Here is a 19,891-nt window from a genome sequence, read left to right as displayed (position 1 = left end):
TTTGTATTTAGGACAGGGTCTACAGAGTCTTACTACGTAGATCAGACTCGTAGTGATCTTCCTGTTTTCAGCCTCTGGGATTACAGACATGTGCCACCACACCTAGTCTCAATCTCATTCTTAGTGCACCCCAGGGGTGGAGCCAGCACAGCACACCAGAGATCAAAAATGGTCCCTGCATCTGTCCAAGCAGGTGCTTTAATCTGCTGAACCATCTGGCCGACCCCTGTATTTTTTATTTTTGACATAGTCTCATTCAATTAACCCAAGTGGGAATTAGGTTTGTGATCCTTCTGCCTCAGCCTCCCTGAGTGCTGGGATTATAGGCGTACGTCCCAGTGTCCCCCTTACTTGAAACCCTGTTGAATGCTCAGCAGTGTCAGAGATCTGTGGGTGGTGCGAAGCATGAAATACTCTTCAACAGCGTCCCTTCTGGCTCATTGCCGAGCAGCCTTCAGGCACCTTGTCAGAAGACACAGAAGACAGATTCTTTCCAAGAGCTGCACCGGCATATACAGAGTCCGTAGACCAGATGGCAAGAGCAGCACAACCTCAAAGTGTGATGGCGGCAGTATCGTCATTTTCACTGTATTGCTTCTTCCTACCCAGGAACAAGGGACATCTTCCCAGTTTTGGGTGTCCTCTTACATCCTTTCTCAGAGCACTGTAGTTTTCAATGTAAAGGTCTTTTACTTCCTTCATTAGATTGATTGGTAGGTATTTCATTTTTTGGATGCTATAGTAAAAGGTGTTCTTTCGCTAATGTGCCTCAGCGAGTTTGTTATTTATGAACAAGAATGCTTTTGCTATTGTTAAGTTTATTGGTACCTTTTAAGAAAATATAATGATCACATTCATTGATTTTTGAGTGTTGACTTGTATCCAGCTATGCTACTGAGTTTGGTTATTAAATTTAGAAATCTTTTTTTGTGTGTGTGTGTGTGTGGCCTGCTTAGCCCACCCTAGGGGCAGGGCTGGCGTGGTATTGGTGCTGGGGATGGAACCACAGTCCCTTGTGCCTGCCTAAGCTTGCCTAAGCAGGCATTTTAGACCACTGAGCTATCTCGCCAGCCCCTAAATTTAGAAATCCTTTGGTAAAATTTTTGGAGCCATCTATATAAAGTATCATGTCATCTGCAAATAATAATTTAACTTTATTTCCTATTCTTATTCCTCTTATTTCTTTCCCTTGTCTAATTGCTCTGGCTAATGTTTCCAGAACTATATTGACTAAGAATGGTGACAGTGGACATCTTTGTCTTGTTTCTGATTTTAGAGTGAAAGCTTTCAGTTTTTGTCCATTTAGTATTTTTTTCCACTTAATATTATATTGGCTGTTGGTTTGTCATGGATGGCTTTTATCACATTGAGATAAAGAATATCTATTCTGATTTTTCTTATTATTCCAGTTTTCTGTAGAACTTATGAATGAATGTTGGACTTTGTCAAAAGCTTTTCCTACATCTGTTAATATGATCATATAATTTTTGACCTTGGCTCTATTGACATGGGGTATTACATGTATTGATTTCCATATTTTTAACCATTCTTGCACCCCTGGGATGAATCCTACCTGGTCATGATGCATAATCTTGATGATTTGCTGCATTGTCTGCCAGTATCTTTTTTTTTTTTTTTTTTCAAACCAGGGCTCACACTCAGGCCCTTGCATTTGCCAGGGAAGCATTTATTCTACTGAGCTATCTCCCCAACCCCTGTTTGCCAGTATCTTACTGAAGATTTTTGCATCTATGTTCGTAAGGGAGATTGGCCAGTATTTATTTTTTTGGTTGGCTCCTTCCCTGGTTTTGATATCAGGGTAAAGCTTGCTTCCAAGAATAAATTCAGGAGTATTGCTTTCCTTTTAATATCCTTAAAGAGTTTGAGAAGTAGCAGCATTAGGTCTTCTCTACATTTCTTGTAGGGGCAGGAATATAGCTCAGTGGCATAGCACCTGCCTGACATGCATAAGATTGTGAGTTTGATTCCCGGTACCAAGAAATCAGTCAATCTAAATTTCTTATAGAAATTAGCAGTGAATTCAACAAGGACTGGGCTTTTCTTTGTTTATAGGGTTTTTTGTTAATATTTCTATATTTTTTTATCTTTTGTTTATTTATTTGGTACAAGGTCTTGTTACGCAGCTCAGACTTGTAGTAATCCACCTGTCTCAGCCTCCCCAGCATTGGGATTACAGGAATGTGCCACCTCTCCTGGTTTCGGTGGCCTGCTTGGCACGAGCCAGTACAGCATGCAGTATCAGGGATCAAACGCGCATCTTTGTGCTTGCCAGGCAGGCACTTACACTGCTGAGCTATCTCCCCAGCCCTGCTCATAGTTTTTTAAATACATCTTCAGTTTCATCTTTGAAGTTTATGGGTTTCTTTAGAAGTTTATATCTTTTTGATTCAGCTTTGGTAATTCATATGTATATAAGAATCTGTGTATTTCTTCTGTATTTTCTACCTAATTCACTTATAGGTGCCCAAAGTAAGTATTGAGGATAGTCTGGATTTCTTCAGGATCTGTGGTAATTTCACCCTTTTCAATTCTAATTGCATAGATTTGATAGATTTTTTCTTTCCTTTTTTTGATAAGGATTGCTAAGGGTTTGTCAATTTTATTTAATATTTCAAAGAACCAACTCTTTAATTCATTGATTCTTTTTATTGTTTTCTTGAGCTCTCCATTGCATTTTTAATTTTTTTTTAATTTTATTTTTTAGGGAAGGGTCTACAGGGTGTTCAGGGTCTCACTACTAGGTCAGACTCCTAGTGATCTGCCTGTTTACAGCTTCCCATGAGCTGGGATTACAAGCAAGCGGGCCACCATGTCCAGTCTCAATTGCTGTCTCAATGCGCCCCAGGGGCAGGGCTGGCATGGCAGGCCTGGGGATCGAACCCCTGGCCTCTGCGCCTGTTTGCAGGTGCTTTAGTCCACTGAGCTATGTGGCCAGCCCTCCATTGCATTAATTTCTAATCTGATTTTTTTTTTAGTCTACGGCCACACCACACTGAACACACCCAATCTCATCTGATTTTTATTTTTATTTTTTTATGTATTGGGTCAGCTCGGACTCAGTGATCCTCCTGTTTTCAGCCTTCCCAGCACTAGGATTACAAGCATGCCACTTTCTCGGTCACTAGTTCAGTGCACCCAGGGGTGGGACCAGTGCAGCATATGGTACCTGGGATTGAACCTCAGTCGCTGCATGTACATAAGCAGGTGCTTAGTCTGCTGAGCTATCTCACTGGCCCTTGATTTCCAATTTTATTGCATTATAGTCTGATAATATACATGGGATAATCTCAATTCCTTTGCATTTACTTAATTGGGTGTGCCAGTATTTGATGCATACTATTGATGTTGCCTCTTCTGGGATTTTAAGACTGAGCAAGAGAGACAAGGAGGATCACTACATCTTTGTAGAAGGAACAATCCCAGAAGAGGCAACATCAATAGTATGCATCAAATACTAAAAAATAAAATCAAATACTTTGAATTTATTTTTTAATTAAATATGTTTCTGTTATGCAACATATTGTTGGACCTTGCTTCTTGAGTCATTCCGCCAGTCCACTTCTTTGGAGTGGTACACTGAAACCATTTACACTGATGGTTATAACTAGTACATTGACTTGTCCTTGTCGAGTCATTTTCCTGTTAATTGTTCCTCGCCTGCCCCTGTTTAGTTACTTACTTTCCCTGGAAGAGTTATTCTGTTGGGATTTATGGTGCTGTAGTCCTTGATATCTCTTTCTACAGTGTCCTTCAGAACATTTTGAGTAGTGGTTTGGTGGGCATGCATTTCTTCATGGGGTTCTTTGTCATGGAAGTACTTTATTTCTCCCTCAATTCTGAAAGACAGTTTTGTGGGGTTGTTTCACTCTTCTGTCATTGCTGAGACAAATACCCGACACCCAAAATGAAGGAAGGAAAGGTTTATTTAGCTCACAGTTACTGGAGGTGTCGGTCCATACTCAGCTGGCTCCAAGGCAGAGGGCGACAGAGAGCAGAATGGAGGAGTAGCCGCAACAATGGCTACAGGGAGCAAGTCTGTCTCTGTCTCTCTTGTGTCACATTCAGGCTATGTGTGGCACTCACACCCATAATCCCAGCAGTACTCAGACCCATAATCCTAGCCTTGGATCACCCATAATCTCAGTGGATCATGAGTTAATCTCAAACTCTAAAAGTCCCCACCCCATGACTGCATGAGGCTTTGGACAACTAGACACAAACCATAACGGGTACATCAGTCTGGTTGGAGGTTGTTTTCCTTTAGGGCTTGAAATACTTTAGTCCAATCTCTCCTTCACTTGAGGGTTTGTGTTGAGAAGTCTGCTCTGATTCTGATGGGCTATCCTTTACAGGTGATTTGTTTCCTTTCCTCTAACAGCTTCTAATATTCTATTCTTCTATTGAATTTCTGAAATCTTCACTATCATATGCCTTTCTGTAGATGTTTTCCTGATCATGACTAAGTTGAATTCTATATCCCTCAGTTACTATATTTCAAAAATTGGGACATTTCGGTCATTCTGTGAAGTTTTAGGTCATTTGCATTATCTGCTGCTCTTCATTGACCCTAATCAGTTCTGTGTTACCTTCTTTGCATCATTTAGCTGCCTTTGGAGCTACCATCATTTACTTACCATTTTTTAAGATTCCTTTTTAATTTTTAAGGATTATACTGTTGTTGTTGTGGGGTCTTTTTGGGGGGGAGGTACCAGGAATTGAACTCAGGATCTTGTGCTTGCCAAGCAGGCACTGTAGTACTGAGCTATATCCCCAGCTCCTTATTTTTTAAAAATCTTTTTATGATCCCTAACTGCAATCCTGTCTTCTGTGTCTAATATTTTGTCCTCACATTATCATTAATATTATTATTTTATATATCTAGAACAGGGTCTACAGGGTCTCACTACACAGATCAACTCATAGTGATCCTCCTGATTGCAGCCTCCGAAGCACTGGAATTAGAGGTGTGCGCCACCAAGCCCAATCTCAATGGCAGTCTTAGCACACCCTGGGAGTGGGGCTGGCAGGGGAACACGAGGGATCCATCATTTTCTAAGCTCTTGTATTTCTTTCCATCTGTAACTGCTCTAGAGTCACTAATCATGGTTTGCAGGGTTCCAGGGACCCACTTCCCTCCTTTTCTTCCTCATCTGCTCTATTCCAGCCTCTGGACTCCAAATCCCAGAGGCTGATTTTCTGTTCACCACTCCATCATCTTCCTGGAAATCCTCTCAGGTATGTCACAGTAACAGAAAGCTGACACTGAGCTTGCTACAGCCCAAACACTCCAGTTTTGCATGGTGAGTATGGTCTGTTGAGTGAAGCAGTTGGGAGCAGCCAAACCTCTAGGGTATACTGTTTCCTTTCAGAGGCCACAATTTTAAAAGTTTATCCTCTGTTGTGAGGATTAAGCATTGTATCCACCCACACAATCCCAAGAAGCCTTGGTTTGGACAAACAGCCTTGAACCTTCGAGTTTGGTAGCACTGTCATAAAACCAGTCTAGCCTGGTTTTGAGACTGCAGACCTGACAGCATAAATACCACCTTCTTCCAGAGAGAGATCAGGACAGAAGCACCTGGGACCACCCCCATTCTGTTGCCAAATGGCAGTTTGCGCCATTAGCACCTCATAGAAATCCCTGAAAGGCTCTTCTCAAAATTTTTGAGCCTGTTGTATAAGTTAGCTATGCACGGATCTCATGTTTAGCATTTAGTGCAGGAAGCCAGACACAACTATCACCTGTAGTCTCAGCTACTAAGGAGGTTGAAGTAGAATTCCAGCCGAGCCTGGGTAATATAAAAAGAGCCCTCCCCAGTAAGTGTGAAACACACTTATTCATAGAATATATTATGCACTCTGAGAAACTTCTCCCAGAGGTTTTGGTTAGTTGTTTGGATGCTTCACTTTCCCAGTCGAAGGCCTGAGCCTTCAGAGCATGCCTGAGGGCAGGGCCGGCACAGCAGGGCGAGGGGGGCTCAAACCCAGTCCCTGCACTGCCTGAGTAGGCAATTAGCCCACTGAGCTATGTCAGTGGCCCTGGCAGTTGTTCTTCAAAAGGCCTGATACATCAGGGTTTGTGAGCCAAGAAACAAAGCAGGACTTTCACACATGTAACAAGAGGAAATGAACTTCAAATTTTTCATTAATGAAATTAAAACTTTTTGTTGTTGTTGTTATGCAGGTCTAAGAATGGAATTTTTTCTTTGGCAGTGGGCACTGACACTTCACTAGGGTTCCAAGTTCATGAGTGCATTGTGGGGACAAGCTCAGAGGTGGACACAGGGTGTCATCCCCTCCTATAAACAGCTGGGCTGGGCTGGCTGCCAGTGGTCATGCACATGTTAACATCGAGGCTAAAACAGCTTACGTAGTCTGGCTTTTAATAAAGCTAGTAATCATCCAGATCGCAATTCTCATCTCTTGAGGCTGACTTGGTATTTTACTTATTTCACCTTTGACAATGTCCTTTTGCAGATGTCAAACGCCTGTGCACTCACTGTGGCTTGCAGGATGCGCCAGATGGCCTCCAAACATTCAACCCTGCCCTTGTAGTGGGGATATTCATCAACTTTATTTAAAGCATGTGACTGTTCTTGTAAAGCTTGGGGGTACTGACATTGGAATTTGTAATTTTTATGTTCCTTTTCAACTCTATAAAAATGGGAGTCACTCTCACCTACAGACCACACAAAAACAAAAGCTAGTGAGTTTGGCGATGATTGCCAGCCCATCCTATAGAACAGAGCAAGTCGCTGGGCACAGAAGTGCAGACCTGTCACTGCTGCTGCTCAGCAGGCTGAGGCAGGAGAATCACCTGAGCCCCGGAGCCTGAGGCTGGCTTGGGCAAAGCAGTAAGACATGGATGCTCAGGAAACTACCAGAGGGCTTAAGAAAATTCTGATACACCAAAGCAAGAGAACAGGAGAAATACTACAAACTCTTTAAAGAAACTTTACCACTAAAAAGCTTTGAAGCCATACAGTGACACACACCTATTAAGTCTCAGCAACTGAGGGCTGAGACAGGGGAAACGAGAGTTCTCAAATGGAAAAGCACAATCCAGTGAGAAGTCAACCAGAGGCAAGAAGCAATGGAAACTCACACTTTCTCATCTGAACTTAGTGATGGGAAGTGAGCCAAGCAAGAGTGCCAACTGCAGGCCTTAGGAAAAGGCAGGAGACTAGGCAAGTGTGGGGAACACTACAGAACTGCATCAATGCTCAACAGGCCAGCTTTCTCCAGCTGACTTCTGCTTCACATGCAGGTACCAAGTATGCACTTAGGTCCAGCCATCTGGGCACTCTGTAACTGCTAGAGGCAAAATGTCTGGGTTGGGGCTGGAGAGATGGCTCAGTGGTCTAAAGCACCTACTTGTAACAAGCTTGGCAAAGCATAGGGACCTCGGTTCGATCCTCCAGCACCACATGCCAGCCAGCCCCGCCCCCTGGTGGGCTGAGCTGGCCACACACACACACACAATAAATAAATGTAATAAATAAAAAAAATTAAAAAATTAAAAAGTCTGGGTTAAGAAGATCCAGACTGTAACTTGTTTTGTGCAATGCTATGTGTGAACCTTCAGCCACCTACTTCCTAAAAGCTGGAGAAATGGAAATTTCCAACCCTCAACCTAGAAGTGACAAACCTCTGGCATGTTATTTTTCTTCCCAAAGTTAACCTGAGTTTTCTCTAAAACCTTCACCTTTAGTGGACTAAAGCACCCACTGAGAGCGCAGTGGCCAGGGATTGACCCCCGGAGTGCTGTGCCAGGCCCCCCCCCAGGGCACATCGAGACTGTGCGTGAGACTGGGCATGGTGGTGCATACTGTAATCTCAGCACTTCGGAGGCAGAGAACAGAATCACTGGGTTCGATCTACATGAGTCTATTAAATACCTAAATAAAAATTTTAAAAAAAGATCTCGAAAGACTTCAGGTTTAATTCCAGGGCTTGCACTATGCCTGTGCCAACGTACTTTTAATAAAGTTTAAAAACCATCAAAAACCAGGTGTGGCCATAAGGAGTACCATAGTCCTCACACTGAGAAGCATCACCATAACCCGGAGGCCAGCCTGGGCTACACAGCAAGACCTGGGCTCAAACCAAAACCAACTAAAGCCAAAACACACACTGCCACACCAAGACCAAGCACCACGCTGCAAAAAAGTGGCTAAAGCAGCACCATGAGCACCTTTACCCTTTATCAGTGCAGCGTTTTTAGATCTCAGCACCTTAAAATGGCATGGTGACTTTTCAACTATATAATGGATAAAATTCAAGAAAAAGTTCAAAACCACGGTTAGTTCCAACAACTGGAAGGCTGGGGCAGACTCTAACAAGCTTATAGTCAGCCTGAAGATACACTGGCATGATCCGGTGACGAAGAAAACATACTCATATGCACAGAAGTGATGGAAATCTGATTTTCTCACCTGAACTCTCTCACACCAAAAAGCCCAAAATAATTTACCACCTAATTTGATCACCATCAAATCAGTTATCTAATTCATCAAGCTACTAGGCTTAAAATGAATGTTCAGAAGCAAGCCATCACAAATAGGACTTTATTTATCACTATTAAAAATCTGGATCTTAAACGGACTCTTGCACTGGTGGTTTGTATCCATCAGCTTGTTCAACTTTAGCTCCAGTCTCATCTCCAGTAGCCTTTCCAGAGCTGCTACCTTCACCATGAAGCTCCATGAGTTTTCCCACTGAAAGGAAAAGAAAAAAACTGTCATGTATTACATCTTGAATCAGTGATCTTCATTACAAAGGACAGAATGGAAAAAAAAAAAAAAAAAAACAAAACATTATTTGTCCTTAAAAACCACATTTGGTCCCATCATTTTTCTTTCTGGAATTCTACATCACTTACATTCAAACTTGGGCTTCTTCAGCATTTTTACTTTTCTGACGAAGACATCATGAAGAGGGTAGATAGATTGGCAAGCCTTTTCTATGTCTTTCCCAATACTGTCTGGAATCCTGCAAACATTAATGGTTAAGTGTGTTAAAAAACGAAGGTCTAGTTCTTATGAGAGAGGGCATTTCTTTTGGGGGTAGGTACTAGGGACAGAACAAGACACAGCCCCATCCCCAGCCCTTTCTGAGGCAGGGTCTCCCTGACTGCCTATTAACGTGTGATCCTCCTACTTCTACCTCCTAAGTAGCTGGGCTTATAGGTGTGCACCATCACACCCCCTACATGACTTCTCTTCAGTGGAAAGCCTCAGTGTACACCTATACACTTAACCCACAAAAGTTCTCATTAAGCTTAACTATATCCCTATTACAACTGAACACGCTGAGTTATCAACTGCCCAAATACCTAAATCTGAGGCCAAGCCTTTTTTCCATTGCCCTTAGCTATCTGAATACTGTATAGGAACATCAGAAAAATGTAACAGTTATCAGTGGACATCAACTGGGACCGAAACATTTTTTGATCACTTATTCCTATACATCACTATGGGAGGTTTTGGCTATTGGGTGTATTTTCTAATTAAAACTAAAACACCTCCTGTCCTTCAAGCCTATCTGCCATGTGGTAACCATCTTTAAAAGATCAAAAACAAAAATATCAGGTTTTTTTCAGATTTACTTAGCAATTAATTTTCACTTAAAGTGATTTTTAATTGAGATTCCCAGAAAATATTTAAACAGAGGTCTGATTCCACTTTGTCTCATGCATTCATTCATCCAAAACATAACAGTTCAGGGCTGTAGCGTAAAAAGAAGACCACTTACAGTTTATTGACCACTTCCTTCAAGTCATTTGTCTGCACCTCCCGGGTCATGATTTCCATCATCTTCTTCCGGATCTGGCGGACCTGCTGGTGCTGAGCGTAAGAGGTCTTCCGTATCTGATTGTTGCGTTTTTTAGTAAAGCCAACACAGAACAGTCGAAGCAAATAACCATCGGTAGTCTTGACATCAACATGAGCTTCGATCATGGTCTAGACGGAAAGAGATACTGTTACATATAATAGATTTTAATGTTATCAAGAATATTTTACATATTATTCTATTATTTAGTTAGGTTTTTTTTGAAACACCATGTCACTGTATAGCCCAAGTTGGTCTCAATTACCCATGATCCTCCTACCTCACTCAAACAGCCTGCTGGGATTATAGGCACACACGATCCCTGGTTTAGACATAGTGCCATCATATAGTCCAGTGGCCTCAAAACTTGTTACACGAGTAACTAGATAATAGGCATACATCACCACGCCTACTTTAGTGTTAATACTCCTTAAGAATATACTCTAAGACAGGAAACCCTCAATTCTCACTACCCTTCATACTCAATATGGAAACACCAAGTCCTCTAAACTTGTCCTCCCTCTAGAGGCTCTATCACTATTATAAACTCTCCCCACCTCCGCATCTTTCTGTACATGGAAGCTCTAACATCTACCCATCAACAGAACTAGGCAAGACAAAACAGGTTCCGTCCCAAGAATGGATCCATGGGACTCATACCATCTGAACATCTATGGATTCTGAGCAGCTAAAGCACAACTGTAACACTAAATTTATGTTTTAAAAACTCCCTTGTGGGCCGGCCAAATAGCTCAGTGGTTTAAAGCACCTGATTAGGCAGACAGAGGCCGGTGATCAAGCCCGGGCGTGCCATACCTGCCATGCCAGCCCTGCCTCCATGGAGCATTGAGACTAGGCGTGGCAATCCACCAATAATCCCAGCTCTTGGGAGGCTGAACACAGGCAGATCACAAGTCCTGATCTATACAGTGAGACCCTGTACTAACATACAAAAAATTAAAAATAAAAATTCCCTTGCAACTATTTCTAAACTAAAGCCAGGCTAAGGATTCACTATTTAGTTTCACAGCTAGAAAGAATATAATTAAAATCCTTAACTAATGGTCTTTTTTTTTTTTTTTTTTTTGCTGAACCGGGGATTGAAATCAGGCCCTTGTGCTTGCCAGGGAAGCACTTATTCCACTGAGCCATCTCCCCGGCCCTAACTAGTGGTCTTAATGTTGCCTTAATTTAAAAGCAGTCTTGGCTAAATACAAAATTGTCTTCCTTGCATCTTGCAATTTTATCTTATTTTTACAAAATGAACATGAACGAGCAAGTGTGGCAGCCCATGCCTCTAATCCCAGTCTTTGGGAGGCTGAGACAGAAAGATTGCCAGGAGGTTGACGCTAGCCTGGACTACAAAATGAGTTCAATGAAGGCCAATCTGAATCACATAGTGAAACCGTCGCCAAAAAAATAAAGGCAGAAAAAAATAAAAGGAACAGACCCTTAAAAAAAAATCCCATCCCAGGCTGAGCATGGTGGCACATGTCTGTAATCCCAGTGCTCAGGAGGCAGAGGCAGAAAAACTATTGTAGTTCAAGACCAGCCTGGGATACAAAGTCAGCTTGAATTGCATAGCGAGACTATCTCAAAAATGACCAAAAAAAGAAAAAAGGGAAAAAAGGAAATCCTGCCCCTAGCATCATAAAAAGAAAATATTTCATTACAATTATAGCCAAATACATTCAAGAACATAACCATAAAACCCCAGAGGAATGTCAGAAATAAATGTAACGGTATAATCAGTTTGTATCATCTGGGACCGAAACATTTGTCATCATTCATTCCCATTTATCAAATACCAACGAGAAGTGATCAGACACACATGTGAAGCCATGCAATTATTTCCTCAAATGATGCTGTCTACTGAGCGCTTTCCACGTTGAGCACTGTTAATGTTTACATGTGTTTTATCCTCATAAGACACAGAGACAGAGAGATACAGGCTGACAGAAAACTAGCAAACAAGCCCAAGCCTATCCTTTCACCACAAATCACTGGATTTTGAGATGCCAAGATACTAAGACAGTCAAAATTGACATTCACTAAGCACTAAAAAGCCAAAAACACATTGCGATAACAATCCGATAAAAAATCCTGGCTTCAACTTAAATGTGTAAGTAGAATGATGCTGATCGTCCCAATGATGCATAACTCAGCCAGGAAGGCCAAACCCAGAGGGGTGCACTTGACCCCAGAGATCAAGGACTTAAAAGTGAAATCCAACCTGCATAGGCTGAACCTGGATAGGTTCCATACCAAACCATGCCATCTTTGGTCATGCACCCTGAACATTAAGCCCTTGAGGGAAACTTCTGGTCTCACCTGCCATTTTTTGACCATGGAACACATTTTGTCCCGGGTGAGGTCCATGCCATGGAAGTTAGTCAGGCAGTTTTTGCCCTGAACATCTTCAGTAATTAGCTTGAATTTTCTAAAGGCAACTTCATCATTCTGCAGGTCAGCAAGGCTCACTTCAAACACACGACCTTTGAGCCCATCAGATGCAATTTCTACAATACAAGAATCAGGTCTTGTCAATTATGGAAACCACATAAAACAGACTAGCTTACAAGTCAGGCAAATAAACCGAAGTTAAAATTAAGTTAGTGGCAATTATAAAGACCTTAATCTTTTCCACCAAAATCCAGAAACTTGCAATGACTTATGTTTAAACTTCCACATTTCCCTCAATTCTAAAATCACTGTCCTGCTCCTCCTGTGCAAAGAACAAGCACTCCAGGTGCTAACTAGAAAGGAAGAACGGAACCGTCCGCTCTCCCAAGGCCAAGTTGCATACAACACCCGTGCCCAACCTAAGACACACACAGGCCAAAATACAAGATACTCACTGGTTCCTTGGGTTCTGGTGACGAGTGTTTTTCCAATATTTCTTATGTTGAACATAGCCGGAGCCTTCACATCATACCAGTCTTTTTTAGAAAATGGATCAACCCTGAATTAAAGAAAGCTCAAGTTTCAACGTAAATAAGTATAGCTGTGATCTCTCAGTTTCCTTACGTAACAGTTAACATCAAACGAGTTACTTCCCTCACACTGCGGCGAGGGCCGCAGACCTAAAGCTATCTACTCCTCTCACTGCCCAGGAGAACCTCCGCGATTGGAGACCTCTTCCCACGCCGACCGTCTTCCCACTGCAGCACGTCCTCCAGCAATCTGCACGTCCTGTGACCTTCACTGGACTTTAAAGACACTAACTGGTACCTAACACCCGGATGGCTCCTGAGAGCCTGCCAAGTAGGACCCAAGTCCTACGAGAGGCGGAGGATGACATTCTGAACCGACACGGGCTCCCTCGACTCTGGCTGTTAAGAATGACACCAAAAAGACGCCCGCGAGCCACCAACACAGAACACGCCAGCTTCAAGTCGGGCGGCCACAAGGCTCCCACGCTGCGGACCCGAGAATGTGGAAGAAAGGCCGCCGAGAAGCAGCACCCCGGAGTCAGGCTGCCACGGCCCCGGGTGCCTCGACCCGCGCAATCCGACCGCATCCTCACCACTGGGGGCACGCCGCCATCGAGAACCCATCCGCTGGCTCCAGTAGACCCCAAAGGGCGGGAAAGCATAGCAATCGGCACTTACACTTTCTTCTTGGCTCCTTTTTTGCCGCCTTTCGTAAGGCGCTTGTTCTTGCCTACCGCCATGGTGCTGCTCAGAGAGCCAAAAGGGCGGAAGTATAACTCACGCGAGAACTTAGGCTTACGGGGCGGGGCGCGCCGTATACGTGACCTTTCACCTCTCGCCCTTCCTGCCTGAAGACTATCGCGACAACAGCCCCTGGCGTGCCTGCTGCTGCGGTAGCTCCCTCGCGTGTTCGGAGGCCGCGTGGCGGAGTCGCAGGCGCCAGACGCCTGCTGGGCGGATTTAACTGGAGGCTCGAACTTTGATGTGGGGAAGTTTCTGGAAGAAGCCACTCGGCTTCGTTTAAACCTGCACTCAGTCCTCTCAGCACTCCAGGGGCCAAGACCCGAACACGGTGAGCTCGAGCCCAGCTTGGGCGACGCGAGCGAGGCCTGTGACCAAGACAGACACCAGGCGGTGCGCACCTATCCCCTAGCACGCTTTTGAATCGTTTTGTTGGTGGTGGGGTTTTTGTTGTTGTTCTGTTTAGTCTTTTTGAGACAGGGTTTCGCTATGCATTGTGGGCTGAAGTTCAGTTCACTTTGTATCCCAAGCTGGTTTGGAGCTTGTAACAGTTCTCCTATCTCAGCCTCCCAAGTGCTGGGATTACCGGCGTGCACCACCATGGCTGCCTCCTTTTTAAAAAAAACAACACGTAATTCTTTATAAGGAAAAAAAACCAAACTTTTTGAAAAAGTATTTTTACTGTGAAAACTATAGATGTAGGGTAGAAGGCTTTGGTAAGTTAAAAATACCCAGTTCTAAAAATGACCAAAAAGTCCCATATCCAGTCAGATTATAAAGAGACAGCATGGTACCCTGCCTATAATCCTAACACTCTGGGAGACTGACGCAAGAAGATTCCTTGCAAGTTCTGACCCACCATGGGTAACTCTCAAAAATTAAAAAAATTTGAAGGTTGGGGATCTAACTCAATACAAAGGCCTTCGGTTCAGTCCACAGGATTAGAAAAACAAAATGCCTGAGAATACAAGAAGGACACAAGCTGTAAAGCTAAGAACATGCAGTGGGCACTGAGGTGGATAAAAAGTCTCAGAAATACCTAAGATGGTAACAGGGAACATCTGACTGGATTTTTTTTTCCCCCAACAAGTCAGAATCTAGTCTGTTCCAGGCTGGGCTTAAATCTGGGTCTTTTTCTTTTCTTTTCTTTTCTTTTCTTTTCTTTTCTTTTCTTTTCTTTTCTTTTCTTTTTTACCTCAGTACTAGTGGGAGTTGAACCCAAGGCCTTTTGCACTGAGCTATGCCCCTACCACCAACCTTTTAAAATTTTGAAACAGGATCTGGCTAAATCACCAGGCTGGGTGCAAACTTGTGATCTTCCTATCTCAACCTGCCAGATTTCAAGTGTTACCACAATAAATAAGACAGGGTGGGGGAAGTAACTCAGAGTTAGGGAGCTTGCCTAGTGCCTTCCAGGCACACAAACACTGTTCTTATCTGGCCTAGCTCTTCCTTCACCACCTTATTTATTTGGCAGCACGGGGTGTAGAACCCGGGGTCTCTTTGGCTTCTCCCCCAGCTCATTCACGTCTTTTGTAAACCCACAGACATGACAGTGAAAGCCACCTTGATGGCTAGAGGGTCTGCCTAGGGCAGTGACTGGGAGCCTTTTAGAATTTTCCGTGGTGACAGTCCACTGTGGCATGGGTGCTGCAGGACTACTGCCACTGATGTGGAGGGTTAGTAAAGCACCGTTCTGGGCATCTGGGTGAGTCTGGTGGTGTGACTGATTTTGCAGCACTTCCTGATCCCTTGCCAGTTCCTCTCTGGCCCTGTGTCCTGCGGAGCTTTCCAGTGGCCATGAACTCAGCATCTTTGCTCTGCCCAGCCTTCTGCCATGAGGCTTCTACCTAGGAGTAGCTGACCATGAGCTCTCTTGAAACTGTGAGCCAAATTAAACCTGTTCTTTCATCATGGGTATTTTGTCCAGCAGTGGGAAGGCTGACCAATACAACAGGTGCCCATACTCTAGCCATCTAGAAATTATTTATAGTGTCCTGGACTACACAGTTTTTCACAGCTTCCTTTTTCCTCCCTTGTGGGCAGGCACACACCTCTATATTTTTAAATCAGTTCAGCTTCATTTCTTCTTTCAATGGGAGATTGGTTCTGCAGACTGAGAACCTGCTCCAGGGAGACCTAGTGCTACTAAACTTGTTACAAACTACAGTACAATGCCCAAGCCCCTTTCTCACTATGAGCTAGAGGGTACAGATGACAGCCTTTGCCTTATTGTGCTCCTTCTCTTAGCACACACTAGCCCCTTGAAATATTTGTTGAATAAATAAATAAGAGGTTGGGGGCTAGGGAGATGGTTCAGTAGAAGAAGCGCTTCCCTGGCAAGCGCAAGGGCCTGAGTTCAATTCCTGGTTCCACAAAAATAAATAAATATGAGGTTAAGTGGCATCAGTCATCTTTTGGACTTTTGTAGATCAGTTCAGATTTTCAGAATAATTTTAGGAACTATTAGCACTATACTTTTAATGTCATCAAATTATGAAATAACTGCCATTAATTGTCACATGTTTGTTTCTTTGTGGAGACAGTCTCATTGGCATACTTCAGGCTGGCCTTGAACTCAGTATATATCCCAGGTTGGCCTCAGATTAATACTACTCCTCCCAACACAGCTTCCCTAGTGCTGGAATTACAGGTGTGTACCACTACGCCAGGATAAAAAGCCCAAATATGGGAGTAAACCAACTTTATGAAAACAACTGACTATTTTTCTCATCTCATTGCAGACTAGTGAAAACCAGTAACTAGTGCTTCTAAGTGTAACAGCAAGTCTAATAAACTCTCTGTATGTATTCTGTGACAGGAGCAACTTCGACTGAGTTTACTCGTAGGACCAGTTCATCAGATTAGAACTTTCCTGATGGAGGGTGGTCTATACCACATATATCCTCTTTCTGCATCGGAAATTGCTCCCCAAAGGGGGGGCATTCATGAAGTCATTTTCTCTGGTTTATCCTAATGATGTTGGCATCTGAGGATTTTTCAGAGGTCAGTGTTTTGCTGACCTTGTTCTATTAAATGACACCAGCTTTTGGGTCTATATCATTACCTACAAGTTTCCAATAGAGGGGCTGCTACCTCTCTTCTCAGTATTGTGTTAATGAGGATGGCTGCCAGAGGCTTGAATAATTTAAACTACTTCTCATTGTTTGTTTGTTCAGGGATGTGTCTTGTTGTGTACTTCAGGATGGCCTCAAACATGCCATCCTCTTGCCTCAGCCTGCTATCTGCCAAGACTACAGCCATGCACTACTTAGCACAAAGGTGCTATTTGGCACCTGTAAGCCCTTGATTCACTCTCAAGGGGAAAACATTTCACATAAAATAAAATGGAACAGAAAAAAATACAGATGTCTTGAATATCTGAGGCCCTAAGTTTGTTTCTCATTACCAGAAAAGATAAATTTTTAGGAAAGGAAAGGAAAAATACCAGAATACATCAAACTTTGTAAGTACTCTACCACTAAGCTATGTGCATCCCAGCCCAATTCATAACTAATTTTTCCGAGTAACTTGAAAACTATGCTTCAACTGAAATTCTCTTTTTCTCTCCTGACATACCGCAAACCACATTTTCTGTTTCTCTTCCTATTTCTGCCTTTCTCCTTCCCAATAATTGCCAAAATGAGAAGTGGTTTAAGTTAGTTAAGCCTCAGGTAGCTACCGTGACAATCCAATTTTGAGAAAGCAGGTAGGAGCTTTTATTAGATCTTGGCACTGGGAAAGAAAATGAGCTCTGGCCTAGTGGTAGATTTGTTTACATTACCTCTCTAAATCTCATTTAACCCTCACAGTAATACTAGAGGGCCAAATTACTAAAGTAGGGAACCAGACTCATGTACTGATGTGCCCCCAGTTACACAGCAGAAGGGGCAGAACTGATACTCAAACCCAAGTTTGAGCACAAAGATTAAACTTTTTTCCTGTAAATTCTCAGGTGGTCCTGGTGCTGCTAATCCAGGGTCCCGGTTTTCAGAACCACTTAGCAAACTGTATTTATCACCTACTACCCAGGCTCAGCTTATGGTTTGGTTGGTGTGATTTTTGATAGTATTGTTACCTGGGTTCTGAGGTGCTGGTGTGTGTCACAGATTTCTTGGTTTCTTTGATCCCAAACAAAGAATTCAACAAAACAAGCAGGAACAGTGGGAAAGTTTCGTACATATTATAGGTAGGAAGAAAAGGGTGGAATGGGGGAAAGGGCTCTACAGAGGGAGTTTGAGCTAAGAAAAAAAGAAAAATATGTACCTGTCTAGAGTACTGGGCAAGAGGCATGCTATCCTGCTCTTAGTGGCAACTGTCTCTTCCATGCCTCTGGTGCTGACTTCACACACGGCTTATCCTATCAGAAGCCTGCTGGAGTTCTTAAGAGAAATCCACATTCAGGGCTCTGAGAATGCTTCTGTGAATGTATTGGGGGCAGTCTTTGTCACATATCCTTTCTCAGCCAGCCCTAGCAAGCCAAAGAGCTTGTAGACAAGCACTCTGTTACTGAGCTACAACACTGAGCCTTTCCTTCAAGGTGATGGTCAGAGACACAGGCAATGCACCAGTGAACAAATTTAATTATAGGTTCTAAAAGGGGTCACTGCGTGTCACCTGTGGGAAGAGCTAGGTTTAATTCAGGTGACAGGAGCCGGGGAACGCCAAAGCTAGAGCCCATGCTGGGGCATCCCTGGGACAGGAAAGAAGAGCAGGTGAGATAACTCAGCAGGCTAAACACCTGCTTAGGTAAGCACAGGGACCAGGGGTTCCATCCCCAGCTCCAAAGGCTGCGCCCGCCCTGCGGGCCATGGATTCCAGGCATGGTGGGGCATGCCTGTAACACCAGCACTGAGGAGGCTGAAAACAGGAAGATCACTACAAATCCAAGCTGCATAGTGAGACCCTGTACCACATACATAAAAATAAATAAATAGTAAGCAGGGGAAACCATATACTGGGCTGGTCTGAAAATCTCAGTGTGAATCACTTCTCGGTCTTTTGGCTAAGATCAAGTGAAAATCTCAGTGTGGTCTTTAATTGCTTTGTCCCTTGACATGGGTTACTTCAAGTCACCTACCGTGTTTGGGCAAATGGAAGAGGTAGGTTCTGCATTAGACATTTGTGTGCTACAGTATGCTGATATTTGCTATCTTCAAGAACCATCTAGCCCTAGGCAGGAAGGTTGTTTTAGGGTATGAAAACATTTTTGGCAGGTGGACATAGTGCTGCACCCTATGATCCAAGCCTTCTGGGATGCTGAAGTAGAAAGCAAAATTTTGAACCCAGCCTGAAAACTTACTGCGATCCTCTTTCAAAATAAAAGCAAAATTTTAAAAAGCTCTGGGTGGCCAGGTGTGGTGGTGCACCCCTGTAATCCCAGTGCTCTGGAGGTTGAGGCAGGAGGATTGCTATGAATTCAAGGTCAACCAGGGCTACATTCTGAGTTCAAGGCCAGCCTGAACTACTTTGTGAGACCCTGCCTCAAAAAGACTAAAATAAAAAGTAAAATAAAAAGGTCTGGGGATATAGCTCAGTGCAGAGGCCCTGGGTTAGATGCGTAGTGAAATAATATAATAATAATAATAATAATCATGACATACAGAAAATCCATAGGGAGACACGGTATACAGTGGTCCCGCACTTATTGCAGAGGTTACATTCCAGACAACCCCTGTGATAAGTGAAAATCAGTGAAGTAGTAATGTTATGTTTATTTTAGTATTTATATTTTAAGGCTTTGTAAACCCTTCCCACCCTCTTATAAACTTTTCCCATACTCTTAAAAACACTTATAATGTTCTTAACCATTTTCTAAACTCATAAATCTATGTAATTTTAACAATATACATATACTGTACAGTACTGCAAAATCCTGCAATATAGCAAAAAATCTGCAATAAATAACTTAGATTAATATTTTTTGAAAATACAACAGTCTGTGAAAGTCAAACCATGAAATAGTGAGGGACTAGTGTAGTACTTAATACTGCATTCAACATTGGATTTTTTTTTTTTTTTTAAATCAGGAATCAAACCCAGGGCCTCACACTTGCCAGGCAGGTGCTGCGCTGCTGAGCTACATCCCTAGCCCTCTGTATTGAATTTAGAAACCCACCAAGGAACCAGTTCACTTCTGTTGAAACACACACCTTTTTTCTTTTCACTAAAAAGTCAGAGGAGGAAAAAAAAAAAAAAGATGTGTACAAAAAAATTTAAATGACCTAATAATGGTATTTACAACATTGAATGTGAATGAATTAGCCAGTCCAATTAAATGACAGGTCAGGGGCTGGAGAGATGGCTCAGTGGTCTAAAGCACCTACTTAGAACAAGCTTAGCAAAGCATCAGGGACCGCGGTTCA

At 43.0% G+C, this 19,891-nt stretch overlaps 2 non-coding genes across 2 annotated transcripts; both read right to left on the bottom strand.

Moving 5' to 3' along the window:
• Window positions 1-9,413: 9,413 nt before the first annotated feature.
• LOC111818781 lies at window positions 9,414-9,482 on the bottom strand. The gene has a single exon (XR_002822694.1). It is a non-coding gene; the product is annotated as a small nucleolar RNA SNORD73 (small nucleolar RNA).
• A 2,090-nt stretch (window positions 9,483-11,572) lies between these two features.
• LOC111818780 lies at window positions 11,573-11,644 on the bottom strand. The gene has a single exon (XR_002822693.1). It is a non-coding gene; the product is annotated as a small nucleolar RNA SNORD73 (small nucleolar RNA).
• Window positions 11,645-19,891: the final 8,247 nt, after the last annotated feature.

The sequence above is a fragment of the Octodon degus genome, unplaced genomic scaffold (genome assembly GCF_000260255.1).
Source record: "Octodon degus isolate 3935 unplaced genomic scaffold, OctDeg1.0 scaffold00101, whole genome shotgun sequence".
NCBI classification, from domain to species: domain Eukaryota; kingdom Metazoa; phylum Chordata; class Mammalia; order Rodentia; family Octodontidae; genus Octodon; species Octodon degus.
This window is presented reverse-complemented; position numbering and strand designations above follow the sequence as displayed.